Source organism: Pteropus alecto, unplaced genomic scaffold (assembly GCF_000325575.1).
Source record: "Pteropus alecto unplaced genomic scaffold, ASM32557v1 scaffold68, whole genome shotgun sequence".
Lineage (NCBI taxonomy): Eukaryota > Metazoa > Chordata > Mammalia > Chiroptera > Pteropodidae > Pteropus > Pteropus alecto.
The window spans coordinates 1525702-1541138 of NW_006441386.1; the positions used below are offsets into that span (position 1 = coordinate 1525702).

Below are 15437 nucleotides of genomic sequence, written 5' to 3' on the forward strand. Positions count from 1 at the left end.
TTTGGCTGGCTTGTGTGGGTTTTCCCTCTGGTCCTTCTTGTTTTATGTTATATACAATGGTTCTGAATCTTTGGCATGTGATTACCATTATGAATATGTAAAGGATAGTTATATATATATATATAGTAGTCTATTTTCTTCTGCGTGTGCCTTAACTCCATTCCCCTTTGCGAATGTGGATCTTTGAATCCTCCCCTTTTCAGTCATTGTTGTCTCAATTTGTCCCTATGTATGCTGAATATTCATTAGTATCTTGCTATAGCAAATCTCTTCTTATTGTTTAAGGTTATAATGCCCTGCTGTTAGTAAGGTTTGCACTCCTCTGCTTCTATCTGCTTGCTAGTTGCCTTACTCCTAGGTTTTTCTTTGTTTGTTTTTTTTTTTTGTCATTTTGTTTTAGGTGAGCTGACCCCTTTCAGTATTTCCTGTAATGCAGGCCTCATAGGAGAATTCCCTCAATTTTTGTATGTCTGGAAAGGTCTTTATTTCTTCTTCATATCTGAAGGAGAGCTTAGCTGGATACATTATTCTAGGCTGGTAACTCTTTTCATTTAATAGTTTGAATATCTGTTTTCACCCTTTCTGGCTTGTAAGGTTTGTGCTGAGAAGTCCGAGATTCTCAAATGAGTTTCTTTTTTAGATTAGTTTCTTTTTTTCGCTGGCTGTCCTGAGAATTCTTTGTCATTGATTTTTGATAATTTTAATGCAATATGTCTTGGTGAAGGCCTTTTTGGGTTGAGATAATTGAGTGTTCTGTTGACTTCTTGAATTCCAAGCTCCAGATCATTCCTTAGATTTGAGAAAGTTTTGTCAACTATTTGTCCGAAAATGCTTTCTAATCCCTGTTTTTTTCCCTCCCCTTTGAGAATGCCCATTATTCTTGTTTCCTCTCCTGATGGTATCAGCTTGTTCTTGTATTTTTCTTTCATTATTTTTCATTCTTTGATTTCTCTCTTCTTTCTTTTGATTTATTTCTAGATTTCTGTTTTCAATATCAGTGATCCTTTCATCCATTTGGTCGACTCTGTTTCCCAAGCTTGCTATTTCATTTTTCATCTCTTTCAGTGTGTTCTTCATCTCCAGAAGTTCTATTTGGTCCTTTTTGAGGGTTTCAATCTCCTTGCTAAAGAACTCATTCTGCTCATCTAGTTGATTTTTCAATTCCTGGTATGAATTGTTTTGAATCTCATTGAGTTTTTTCAGAAATACCATCCTGAATTCTCTGTCATTTAAATTGCATATTTCTATGTCTTTAAGCTTATTTTCTGGATATTTTTCTCTTTCTTTCTGAGCTATCTTGTCACCTTGGTTGTTCATGGTGTTTAATGGACTATTTTTCCTCATGGGTATTAATGGAAGTGTATTCTGCTTTTTTTTTCCGCCCCCAGAAAGAGGGCATATTATATAAAGGTCTCTCTTTAGCCTGTTGCAAAGAAGGTGTTTTTCTTTTGTTTTCCAGTAGGCAGCATCTAATACTCTTGGATTTCTGCTTTATATAAAGTCTTAACGCATTTTTTGTTGTTGTTATATTCACACTCTCTACCCTCAGTCTCAGTCCCCGTGAGTGTTTCTGTAGCATTTGCTCAGATTACTCTGGGCTCCATGGTGCTTGGGTCTTGGAGGATATGGGGGGAGGGGCCCTCTGTGTTGGGGGATGGGAGCAGCGTCTCAGCCTGTTGTTTTGCAGCCATGGCTGGTAATAATCAACTGTTGTTTCCCTGCTTCTCCGCTGTACCCTCTTCTCTGCTTTCTGCCCTAATCCCTAGGCACTGTCACCTGCCATGACAGCTCTCCCAGGCAGTGTTGTTCAGGGAAACTGCCGCACCTTCTTCCCTCCCCATCCTCCTTCAGGGAGCTCCAGCTACTAGAGGCAACTTCTTTATTTCTCTTAGTCTACCGCCCAACTCCCGGAGTTCTGACCTGTAGCTCTTATGCGCAGATTACACGCTCAGATGTGCTGGTGTGTTGTTTAGGAATTTTTTGTTGAGTTTTAAATGTTCAGCTTATTGTTGTTTGAAGGGGAGAGATCTGGGGACGTCTCTCACTCTGCCATATTTCTATTGATTTTGAGATTAATTCTATTACAGTCTTAGATTACTCCCTGCATGATTTCAATTACTTTAATTTTATTAAGGTTTGTTTTATTACCCAGAGTATAGTATAACTTTGTAACTGTTCCATATGGACTGGAACAAAGTATATATATTCTGTTCTTGGGTTTAGAGCTCTGTAAGTATAAATTAGATCCTGTTGGTTAATGGTATTATTCAGTTGTACATTTTTGCTGATTTTCTGCTTACTTGTCCTTTCAATTACTGAGAGAGGAGTGTTGAAGTCTAATAATAATTGGAGATTTGTCTACTTCTCTTTTTCACTTCTGTCAGTTCTTGCTTTGCATATTTTGAAGCTCTTTTGTTGTGTGCACACACAGTTAAGATAACTATCCTTCTTAGTGAATTCATCCATTCATCAATATACAGTGTACCTCTTTTGCTTGGTAAGATTTTTGCTTAGAAGACTACTTTATCTGATATAAATATAGCAACTCTATCTTCCTCTTGATTAGTATTTACTTTGTGTAACTTTTTCCATTCTTTTACTTTTAACCCACCTATATCATTATATTTGAAGTGATATATCTGACGATCTCTGTTTTTTAATTGTGCTTAAACCATTTACCTTTAATATAATTATTAACATACTTGGATTTATGTCTGAAACCTATTGTTTCTGATTTGTTTATATCCTATTTTTCATTCCTCTATTCTTCCTTTCTTCATGTGGGTTATTTAAACATCTATTTAGCATTACATTTTAATTTATTATTGTTATTGACTATATTTCTTTGCTAATATTTCTACGTTTGCTCTAGGAACTACAATATGCATACTTAACTTTTTACAATTTAACTAAAATCCATATTTTAAAAATTTGTTTATTAAAATTTATTTTATTTTATTTTTTATTTTTTAGGCAAGGCAACCCTTGGTTGACCTCACAGATTGCAAGGACATTGTCAGCTTACAATCCCTTATTATTATTTTTTTATTTTTTATGCCTATAGCACCTGGTCTTCCTAGGTGGTCTCCCATCCAAGTACTAACCAGGCCCGACCCTGCTTAGCTTCCAAGATCAGATAGGATCGGCCTTGTTCAAGGTGTCATGGCCATAGACGAAATTTAATTTATTGACATAAAAATTACATAGCATGAAATTTATTAAATTCATCTATTTTAAAGTATATTACTGAGTGGTTGATAGTATATTTATAATGCTGTACAACCATCACAACTGCCGAATTTCAGAACATTTTTAGGACCTCAAAGAGAAATCCCATATCTCTCACTTTCTCTTCTCCCCATCCCATTGCAACCACTCATCTGCATTTTGTCTCTCCAGATTTGCCTATTCTGGACATTTCTTACAAATTGAATCATATCATATGTGGCCTTTTGTGTCTGACTTCTTTCACTTAACATAATGTTTTCAGATTCAGCTATGTTGTAGCATACATTAGTACTTCATTCCTTTATTTGGCAGAATAATATTTCATTATATGGATATACTATATTTTGTTTATTTATCACTTGATGGACATTTTGAAAATTTTCCAATTTTTAGCTATTATGAATAATGCTGCTAGAAACAGTAATGTACAATTATTTTGTGTGAACATATGTTTTCAATTCTTTTTGTATATTTTAGGAGTAGAATTCTAGGTTCAATAGTAATTGTATGTTTAATTTTTTGAGGTACTACCAAGCTATTTTCCAAAATGACTACATGACTTTACATTCTCACCAGTAATACATAAAATTTATAATGTCTCCACATTCTTCCCAACACTTGTTAATATTATTATTATTGTCATCCTAGTGGGTTTTGATTTTATTGTGGTTTTGATTTGCATTTCTCTAGAAACTAATAATATTGAGCATCTTTTCATATGCTTATTGACCATTTGTATATATTTTTGGAGAATATTTAAATCTTTTGTCCTTTCAAATGGATTATTTGTTTTTTTCTTGTTATTGAGTTGAAAGGGTTCTTTATATTCTAGATATTAGACCATTATCAGATATATAATGTGCAAATATTTTCTCTCATTCTGTGAGTTGTCTTTTCACTATCTTGATAGGGTCTTTTGATTCAAAAAAGTTTCTAATTTTGATAAAGTTCAATTAATTTTTTTCTTTGGTTGTTTGTGCTCTCTGTGTCCTATTTAAGAAGCTCTTATGTAACCCAAGGTAATAAAAATTTACACCTGTTTCTTCTTAAGAGTTTTAGAGTTTTAGTTTTTACATTTAGGTCTTTGATCCATTTTGAGTTAATTTTTATATATGATATGAGGTAGGGGTTCAAATTTGTCCTTTGGCTTTATGAATAACCACTTGTTCAGGACCATTTGTAGAAAAGACTATTCTTTCTGTGGTTAAAAATCAATTAACTGTTAATGTAAGGGTTTATTTCTGGGCTCTCAATTCTATTCCATTGTTATAATTTTTTAAAATTCTTATGTCAGTACCACACTATTTTGATAACTGTAGCTTTGTAGTAAGATTTCAAATAACAAGATTGGCTATTCAGGGTCCCTTGAAATTCTATATGAATTTTAGAATTAGTGTGTCCATTTTTGCAAAAAGACAGTTGGAATTTTGATATAGATTTCAAATTTGGATATTATTGTACTTTAGCTCTTTAGACATAGTTTCTGTTAGCTTTTCAAACATTTTCAAAATAGCTGTTATAAAGTCTATGTCTAGTATGTTCAACATCTGGACTTCCTCAAGGAAAATTCCTATTGATTGTCTTTTTTCTCTGTGGAGAAATGAACCATACTTTCTTGTTTCTTTGTAATTTTTTGTTGCATGCTAGACATTTTGACTACTATAATGAGATAATTCTGGAAATGAGATCATCTTCCTCTCCCCCGTATTTGTTGTTGCTGTTTGTTTTAGTTGTTTGTTTATTGGCTTCTCTGAACTAATATTAAAAATCTGCATTTTTGGTCATGTGTTGCCATTGAAATCTCTGTTCTGTTAATTTAGTAGTCAGCTATTGAACAGAGATTTCCTTAAATTCTTGAAACCAAAATATCTCCCAATCTTTGCAGATGGACTACGTGTGTATGTTGGGGCATGCCTTCAACAATCAGTTAGGAAGTTGATGACTCTGGCATAGTTTTCACTTTGTACTTGTATAGAGCTTAAAGGTCAGCCAGAGATGAGTACTTAAGTCCTTCTCAGGTCTTTCCTGAGCATGCTTACAGCCATGGGAATGCATATTGCTTCCTAAATCCCCAGGAATATATTAGAGCTTTTCAAAATTCTTTTCTCCCAAAGTGTTTCATCTCAGGCTTTTCACTTAAACTTCTGGTTAGTCTATTGTTTACCCCAATTGTTATCCATCGTCTCAGGCAGCAGTGACTAAACCATTTGCCTGTAAATGTTTTCAGCTAATGACATTGTGTAGTGGCTTTCACACTGGGTGAATTCCATGTTAGGTGAGATAAAGTCAAGGCTTTTGAGCCTCTAGATCAAAACAGAATAATTACAATTCTTCATGAATGTGGTTCATTTTGCTTCTGTGGTACGAATACTGGCAATGTGCACTGTCATTTTTAAGGCTACTAGTGATCTGAGGAGCAGGAACTAGCTTAAGTGGACATGCCACCAAGCTTATTGTTTTTACCAAAATTCAGCCATTGGTTCCTGGGTTTTTGCAAGCTTTGGCTAGTTTCTAGACTTCCAAAAAAAGTTAATTCTGACTTTTTATTTTGCCATTTTTAAAATTACTTTTAGGGAGGATCAGAATTTTAGAGTTCCCTATTCTCTCATTCTCACTGACATCACTACCTATCTTATGTAGAAATCTTACTACCACAGGTCCCTTCATTCCCTCCTTTTATGTTGTCATTATCTTATATTTTACTCCTACATACATTGGAAACTCCAAAAAATAATATTATAATTTTTACTTTAATCTATTAAGCCTATTTCAACAGAGGAATAGTCAGTCCTTTATTCCCAATGTTCCTAGTTTCCTTTTTGTATCATTTACCTTCTGTCTAAAGACTTTCTTTTAACAATTTTTTAAGAGCAATTCTGCTGGCAAGAAATTCTCTTTGTTTTCTGGTATTTGCGAATGTCATTATTTCATCTTCATTTCTGAATTATATTTTTGCTGTATATAGAATTCTTGGTTAACAGTTCTATTCTTTCATTACTTTAATAGTATTGCTATATTTCCTTCTGGCCTTTCGGATTTCTCATGAGAAATCCACAGTTATATGAATCATCATTCTCCAATAAAAAATACACCATTTTCCTCTGATTTCAAGATTTTTTTCTTTGTCTTAGTTCTCATCTGTTTACGAAGTGTCTTGGCATGAACTTCTTTGAATGTATCTTTTATAATTCTCTGATCTCCTTGTATCTGTAGGTTTATATCTTTTGCCAAATTTAAGATGGTTTTAGCCATCACGTCTTTAAATACTTTTTTTTTTTGTACCACATTATTTTTCTTCTCCTTTGGGACTCTGATAATATGAATTATTATACCTTTTGATAATTTTCTACAGGTCCCTTAGGCTCTGTCACTTTTTCAAGACTTTTTTTTCTCTGTGTTGTTCAGATTGCATGACTTTTATGGATCTTTCTTCAAGTTCTCTGGCTCTTTCCTTTATTATCTCATGTGGAGCTCATCAAATGTTTTCATTTTGCTTACTGTATTTTTAGGTTTTAAAATTTTCATTTTTATCTTATGTTTCTTTGTTGAGACCTCTTAAATTTTCATTCTTTTTAATAGTGGTCACCCTTACTTCTTGGAGCATTTTATGATAACTGCTTTATAGTATTTGTCAGCTAATTTCAATGTCCACATTCTCATGAAATTGACATGTGTTGGTTATCTCTTTCCAAGCAAATTTAGATTTTTCTGGTTCTTTGTATTTTGAGAATTTAGGATTGTATCCAAGACATTTAGAATATTTAGTTATGTGACTCAGGGTTGTTTACACATGATATATAATATTATTTTGTGTGTGTGTGTTAGGCGGTCAGCCTGGTTGGGTTCAGGCCTCAAGTTCCAACCAGTGTTATGTTGGTTGCAGTTCCAATTAATTTCAGTTAAGTCTTCAAAGGCTTTGCATTGCTATTCAGATTTGTTCTGTGTGTGTGACATCAGTGCTAGTTTGGCACCTGGGCTATTGTCTAACACATTGTTCAGTTCTCAAAGTATACATATGCTCATTAGGATAAGATCGATCTGCTCATGTGGAGTTAAGCTCAGAAATTTATAAACAACTAGAAGTAGACTTTTATCACACTTTTCCCTATCTAGGAATTTGTCAGCACTTTTCATTTCCCTGGAACTCTCCATTTGGGCCCTCTAGCTAGGAAGCTAAAACTTTAGTTGCCTCAAATTACTGCACCCTTTATGCAACTGCACTTATGCCAGGGACAAGCAGAGGAAGGACAGATAGAGACAAGAAGCACTGCAGGTCTTTCTCACCCTTTAGGATCATATATTATCTGATTGTGCAGGAAGGTCCTCCTTTCTCAAAGTTTTAGGCTTCTGGTGACTGTCATTGTCACTATTGCTTTTGCTTCTAAAGATTGTTTAGGGGCTAAGGTGCAAGAGAATAGAGAAAAGTTTGAAGAAAAGGTTGATGGAGAATTTTTATACTCTATCTGAGACATAGGCAACCACATTCTCATTCAAGACAAAACTTGAGGCATCTCCTGGAGCTTTTTCTGCTGTACTAATTCTCACTTTCGAATTTCAGATTGCATTTCATTCAGGCCTGGAAATACCAGAAGAAAAAAATGATAAACTCATCACCAGTTGATAGCCCTTTGAATTCTCATATTTTTCCCCAACCAGCCTGTTAGTATTTATTTTTAGAGTCCTTAAATAGTTGCTCCATGCATTTTCCCATGGTTTTAGATGGCATTCAGTGGGAGACATACTTAGACTTTTACTTAGACGTGAAAGCCTAGTCAATTGATTTTTCAACAAGAGTACAAAGACAATTCAGTGGAGAAAGAATAGCTGTGTCAACAAAACTTGTTGAAACAAAACTTGTTGAAACACCATTCATCCATCCATCCATCTGTACATCTTATGATATAAAAAACAAACTCATAATGAATCATAGGCTTGAATGTAAAGCATAAGATTATAAAACTTCTAGACAAAACCGTAAGAGAAAATCTTTGTGACTTTGGGTTAACAAGTATCTTAAAAGTATATCCCCAAAAATATTATCTGTAAAATTTTATTAATTTAATAAACTAGACTCATCTAAATTAAGAACTTTCTCTTTGAAAGATAATGTTAAGAAAATGAAAAGACAAACCTCAGAGTGAAAATACCTGTAAATTACATATCTTATAAAGGACTTGTGTCCAAAACAAACAAAGAGCTCTCCAAATTCAATAAAAAATAACTCAATATAAAAATGGGTTAAAGATATGAACAGATAAATCGCTAAATAAGATATACATATGATAAATAAGCACCTGAGAAGATATTCAACATCATCATCAGGGAAATGCAACTGAAAAATAAAATGAGATGAAATTACATACCTAGTAAAATGTCTAAAATTAAAATGACTAGCTATAGCAAGTGATGGTGAGAAAGTAGAGCCACTGGAATGCTCATACACTGCTGGTGAAAATGTAAAATGGTACAACCACTTTGCATAACAATTCAGCAGCTTTTCAAACAGTTAAACACATCTTAATACATTAATGTAGTCTTAACACATCTGTCATATGACCTGCCATTCCACCTCTAGAGATTGAGCCACTGTAATGAAAGAATAAGTTCATACAAAGACTCAAACATGACTGCTCATTGCAACTTTATTTGTAATAGAAAAAACTAGAAAGAACCTAAATGTCCATCAATAGTTTAGTAGATTAATAAATTAAGATATATTTATACAATGTAATACTACTCAGCAAACTATTGCTACTTACAAAAATATGGATCACTATCAAAATAATTATACTGAGGTAAAGAAGCCATATAAAAGTGCATACAGTATAATTCTATTTCTATAAAATTCTAGAAAATAGAAACTATAATGATTTTTATGGATAAGGAGAGAAGATTTGGGAAGTGGGAGGAAGAGATTAAAAAGAGATGAGGAAACTTTAGAGGACAGTGGATAAATTTATCATCTTGATTGTTGTGATGTTTTCACACATATTATAAGCTTATCAAATTGTGTACTTTATATGCAGTTTATTATATGTCAATTATACCTCAATAAGCCTGTTTTAAAAGTAGTTTTCAAATCATTTTCTATGATGGTGAAATCAGCAGAAATTCCCCTAGTTCTTTGGCTTATGGTTAAATTGCTATTTTCTGCTTTGTGTTTGTATTCATAAGTTCATTAACGGTGATTTGGAAGGAAATGTATCAATCATTTTCAGTCTACCTCCATATTATCTGATTATTTTCTAGCTATTATTTTTATTACTTCATTCATCCTATGTTCCCATTTTGATTGTTTATTCTTATAACTTCTTGAACTGAATGTTCAGTAAATTTATTTTCATTCATTGTGTTAAATTGTGTCTTTACATATGTGAACCTATTGGTACAGACAAATACACAGAAAGAAGCCAAATGAATCCCCTCTTCAGATAAAGCCACTATTAATATTTCTGCTATTGTTCTTCCTGACATCTCTTTGTGCATGTATACCTTTTGTGTGTATGGGTGTATGTGCATGTGTGTGTGTATGTAGAAAAGAGCACAAATCATAAGCGTACAGACTACCACAAGCTGAACACACCCATGTAACTAGCGCCCTGCGAGTATCCCAGAAGCCATCTTCGTATCCACTTCCAGTCAAAGTACACTCCCTACAAACCCAAGGATAGCTACTGTCTTGACTTCTAATGACATAGATTACTTATGTCGAATTTTAAATTTTATTAAAATATAATCATGAAGCATGTATCCTACTTTATCTTCTTTCACTTGATTATATTTGTGAGGTTCATCCATATGGTTTTAGGGGGTTGTCATTCATTATTATTGAAATACATTCTTTCTCCATTGTGTAAATATATCATAATTTATTTATCCATTTTATCGTTGATGGGCATTTGGGTGGTTTCCAGTTTGGGCTATTATGAATACTGCTGCTATAAATATTCTAGCGTATTCTTTTTGAACATATAAATGCCTTTTTTATTGGTTATATACACAAGAGATACATTGCTGGGTCATATACATGTAATTTAGGTGCATATAACTTTTTAAAAAATGGTATGATACTAGACAAAGTATTTTGTAACTTGTAATCACTGAACAATAAGTCATAGGCATCATTCCATTTCAATTTATAATATTTATTATATGGATATACCATCCTTTAGTCATTTAGTTCTTTACTGATAGGCACTTACTTTGATCCAAAATTTTCACGAAAATTAACAATACTATATTTCATATCTTTATTAACATCTTTGTTTAATCGACTGATTATCATTTTAGGATGAATGCTTAGAACTGGAATTTTTGCACCTAAGAGTAAGCCCATGTGCATTTAAATTTCGATACATATTTTCAGTTTCCTTCTTGAATTGAGGTATAATTTACATTTCACCAGCATTGACTGAGAGGAAATATTTTCCTATGTTTTCACTCACACTAGATTTTCTTTGTATTTTTAACTCTTGTCAATCTGATAGGATAAGAATAACCTCACATTTTTCTTTGGTATATTTATTTATTAATTAATTTAAACATGTACTTTTAAAAAATGTACTTCTCATCTGGTGTTCTTTGCTAATTATTCTATTGTTATCTTTTTCTCATTGATTTATAGAAGTTTATGTATGCTCAGGAAAATAATTGAGTCTTATCTATGTTGCATATATTTAGTCCAGGTTTTTGTTTTCCTTTTTAATTTCATTGTACGTATTATGTTTGCTGTTGTTTTGGCACACATATTTTGTTGTTACCATATTTTGTTTTCTGTTTTTCTTCAATGCACCCAATCCTTGCTTTTATATTGTCTGGCTTTGCTTTATACTTTTGTGGGCGGGGGTGAGGGGGTGGGGGGGAAACTATGTATTTATTCCTCTCCTAATTCTAAATAATTTCAAAAAATTTTAATAACAAAATACATTTTTAAAATAATAAGGTATAATATTATTCAAAAAAGTGAAAATGTATTTTTAAATTCATTTATTTTTAAATTATAGTTGACATTCAATATTATATTAGTGTACAATATACTGGTTACACATTTATATAACTTACAAAGTGTTCCTCTGATAAGTCTAGTACTCAACTGACATAGTTATAATATTATCGACTATACTCTCTATACTATAATTTAATTCACTGTGACTATTTTGGAAATGCCAATTTGTACTTCTTAATTCCTTCACCTTTTTCACCCAGGCCCCCAAACCTCCTGCCATCTGGCAACCATCAGTTTGTTCTCTGTATCTGTGTATTTGTTTCTGTTTTGTTTGTTCATTTATTTTGTTTTTTAGTGTCCACATGTAAGTGAAATTATATGGTATTTGTCTTTCTCTGTCTGACTTATTTCACTTAGGATTATACTCACTAGGTCCATCCATGCTGCCACAAATGGCAGGATGTCATTTTTTTATGGCCCAGTAATATTCCATTGTGTGTGTGTGTATGATTTCCTTATCTAATCATCTATCAATGGACACTTAGATTGTTTCCATAACTTGGCTATTGTAAATAAAGCTGCAATAAACATAGAAGTGAGTATGTCTTTTTGAATTAGTGTTTTGGGTTTCTTCAGATAAATACCCAGAAGTGAGTTTGCTGGGTCATGTGGTAGTTCTATTTTTAATTTTTTGAGGAACTTCCATACTGCTTTCTATAATAGCTGCACCAATCAACTGTTCACAAGGGTTTCCTTTTCTCCACACCCTCATCAACAAACACTTGTTGTTTGTTGATTTATTGATGATAGCCATTATAATAGGTGTGAGATGACATCTCACTGTGGTTTCAATTTGCATTTTTCTGATGATTAGTGACACTGAGCATCTTTTCATAGGTCTATTGGCCATTTCTATATCCTCTTTGGAGAAATGTATATTCAGGCCCCCTGCCCATTTTTAATTGATTGTTTTTTGGATGTTAAGTTGTATGAGTTGTTTATACATTTTGTATATTAACCCCTTATACATCATTGGTGAATATCTTTTCCCATTTAGTAGCTTGTCTTTTCATTTGGTTGATGATTTCCTTTGCTGTGTAAAAGCTTTTTTGGTTTGATGTAGTCCAATTGGTTTATTTTTTCTATTGTTTCCTTTGCCTGAGGAGAAATATCCAAAAAAATATTACTAAGAATAATGTCAAAGAGTTTGCTGCCTATGTTTTCTTCTAGAAGTTTTATGGTTTCAGGTCTTATATTTAAATCTTTAATTGTTTTTAAGTTTATTCTTGTATACAGTGTAAGAAAATGGTCCAGTTTCCTTTTTTGTGTATACATCTGTCCAGTTTTCCCAAAACCATTTACTAAACAGACTGTCTTTACCCGATTATATATTCTTGACTCCTTTGTCATAGATTATTGACCTTATAAATGAGGGATTACACCTGGGGTCTCTATTTTTATGCTAATACCATGCTGTTTTAATTGCTATTGCCTTGTAATATAGTTTGATATCATGTAGCATGATACGTCCAATTTTGTTCTTTTTTCTCAAGATTTCTTTGGCCATATGGCATCTTTTGTGGTTCCGTATAAATTTTAGGATTATTTGTTCTAGTTCTGTGAAGAATGCCATCGGTATTTTGATAATTTTCTAAGTCCAGGTCTTTTTACCTCTTTAGTTAAATTTATTCCTAGGTTTTATTCTTTTTGATGAAATTGTAAGTGAGATTGTTTTCTCAATTTCTCTTTATGATAGCTCATTATTGGTGTATAAATATGCAACCAACTTCTGAATATTTCTGTATCCTGCTAATTTACTGAATTCATTTATCAGTTCTACTAGCTTTTTGGTGGAATCCTTAGGGTTCTCTCTATGTATTATGTCATCTGGAAATAATGAATACTTTACTTCTTCTTTTTCAGTTTGTATGCCTTTCATTTTCACTTCCAATACTGCGTTGAATAAAAGTGATGCAAATAAAAATCTTTGTCTTGTTCCTAATCTTAAGGAAAACAATTTTAGCCTTTCACCATTGGATATGATATTAGCTGTGGGTTTGTCACATATGGCATTTATTATGTTGAGGTATGTTCTCTCTATCTTTACTTGGTTGAGAGTTTTTTTTTAATCATAAATGGGTGCTGAATTTTGTCAAATGCTTTTTCTACATTTATTGATATGATCATATGATTTTTATCTTTCATTTTGTTTATGCGGTGTATCACATTAGTTGGTTTTGTTTGTTTTTCTTTTTCTCATTCATTTAGGTGTAAGGTTAGATCATTTATTTACAATTTTTCTTATTTCTTAAGCCTGTATTGCTATGAGTTTCTCTCTTAACACTTCTTTGGCCATATTCCATAGGTTTTGGGTTATTGTGTTTTCATTTTCATTTGTCTCAATATATCTTTTGATTTTTTTCTTGATCTCGTTGTTAACTCATTCATTGTTTAGTAGCATGTTATTGGCCTCTATGTGTTTGTGTGTTTTTCAAATTTTTTTTGTAATTGACTTCTAGTTTTATACCTTTTGTAATCAGATACGATGCTTGATATGATTTCAATCTTCTTAAATTTATTGCAACTTATTTTGTGGCCTAACATGTGCTATGCTGGAAAATGTTCCATGTACTCCTGAAAAGAATGTATATTCTGTTGCTCTGGGGTAAAATATCCTAAAAATATCAATTAATTCCATCTGATTCAATGTATCATAAAGGTCACTGTTTCCATGTTCCGATTCTGACTGATGATCTATCCATTGATGTCAATGATTGGTTTAATTCCTCTAATGTGACTGTATACCGCCAATTACTCCCTTTATGTCTGTCAAGATTTGCTTTATACATGTAGGTGCTTTATACATATAGGTTAATATTAAGTGCATAAATATTAACAAAGCTTATATTTTCTTGTTGGATTGATACATCTTTTAAAAAATTTAATTAATTTATTTTATGGTGACATTGGTTAATGAAATCCAATAAGTTTCAGCTGTACCCTTTAACAGTATATATTTACACTGTGTGTTCACCTCCCATAGTTAGATCTCTTTCTGTCGCCACATATTTGACCCCCTTTACCCCATCTACCTCCCCGCTCCCCTCACCCTCTGCCCTCTGGTAACCACTAGTCCTGTTATTTGTCCTGTTCATTCGTTGCTTTTAGGTTTATATCCCACATATAAGTGATATCATGTGATTTTCAACTTTTTCTGTCTGGCTTATTTCACTTAGCATGATTATCTCGAGGTCCATTCATGTTGTCGCAAATGGCAGTATTTCATCTCTTCTATGGCTGAATAATATTCCATTGTATATATGTACAACAGCTTCTTTAGCCAATCATCTATCATAGGACATTTCGGTGGCTTCCATGTCCTGGCCACTGTGAATAATGCTGCTATGAACATCAATGTGCAAATATCTTTTTGAATATGGGGTTTCAAGACTTTGGGGTAAATACCCAGTAGTGGGATTGCTGAATCATATGGTAGATCAGTTCTTAGTTTTTTGAGGAAACTTCATACTGTTTTCCATAGTGGCTGTACCAATTTGCAATCCTACCAGCAGTGTATGAGGATTCCTTTTTCTCTGCATCCTCTCCAACGTTATTATTACTAGTCCTGTTGATTATAGTTATTCTAACAGGTGTGAGATGGTATCTCATCATGACTTTGATTTGCATTTCCCTAATAGCTAGTGATATTGAGCATTTTTTCAAATATTTGTTGGCCATTTGTATGTCCTCTAGGGAGAAGTGTCTGTTCAGGTCCTCAGCCCATTTTTTGATTGGATCATTTGCTTGTTTGTTGTTGTTTTTTTTGTTTTTGGTATTGAGTCATATGAGTTTTTTGTGTATTTTGGATATTAGGCCCTTATTGGAGGCGTTGCTTACAAATATATTTTCCCATTCAGATGGCTGTCTCTTTACCGTTGCCGATTTCTTTTTGCTGAGCAGAAGCTCATTCATTTTTTAACTTTTACTTTCCTTGCCTTTGAGGTCAAATTCATAAAATCCTCTTTAAGTCCAAGGCCCTTGAGTTTAGTTCCTATGTTTTCTTCTATGCACTTTATTGTTTCAGGTCTTATATTCAGGTCCTTAATCCATTTTGAGTTAATTTTGGTGTGCAGTGATAGGCAACAGTCTAGTTTTATTCTTGTGCAGGCGGCTTTCCAGTTTTCCCAGCTTCATTTATTGAAGAGGTTTCTTTTCTCTACTATATGTTTTTGGCTTTTCTGTCGACAATTATTTGCCCATATAA

At 32.9% G+C, this 15437-nt stretch overlaps 1 protein-coding gene and 1 pseudogene across 2 annotated transcripts in view; one reads left to right on the plus strand and one right to left on the minus strand.

Moving 5' to 3' along the window:
• Positions 1-15437, plus strand: part of CALN1 (calneuron 1) — a 514614-nt gene that overhangs the window by 55907 nt on the left and 443270 nt on the right. The window lies entirely within an intron of this gene.
• Positions 3056-3174, minus strand: LOC112485329 (annotated as a pseudogene).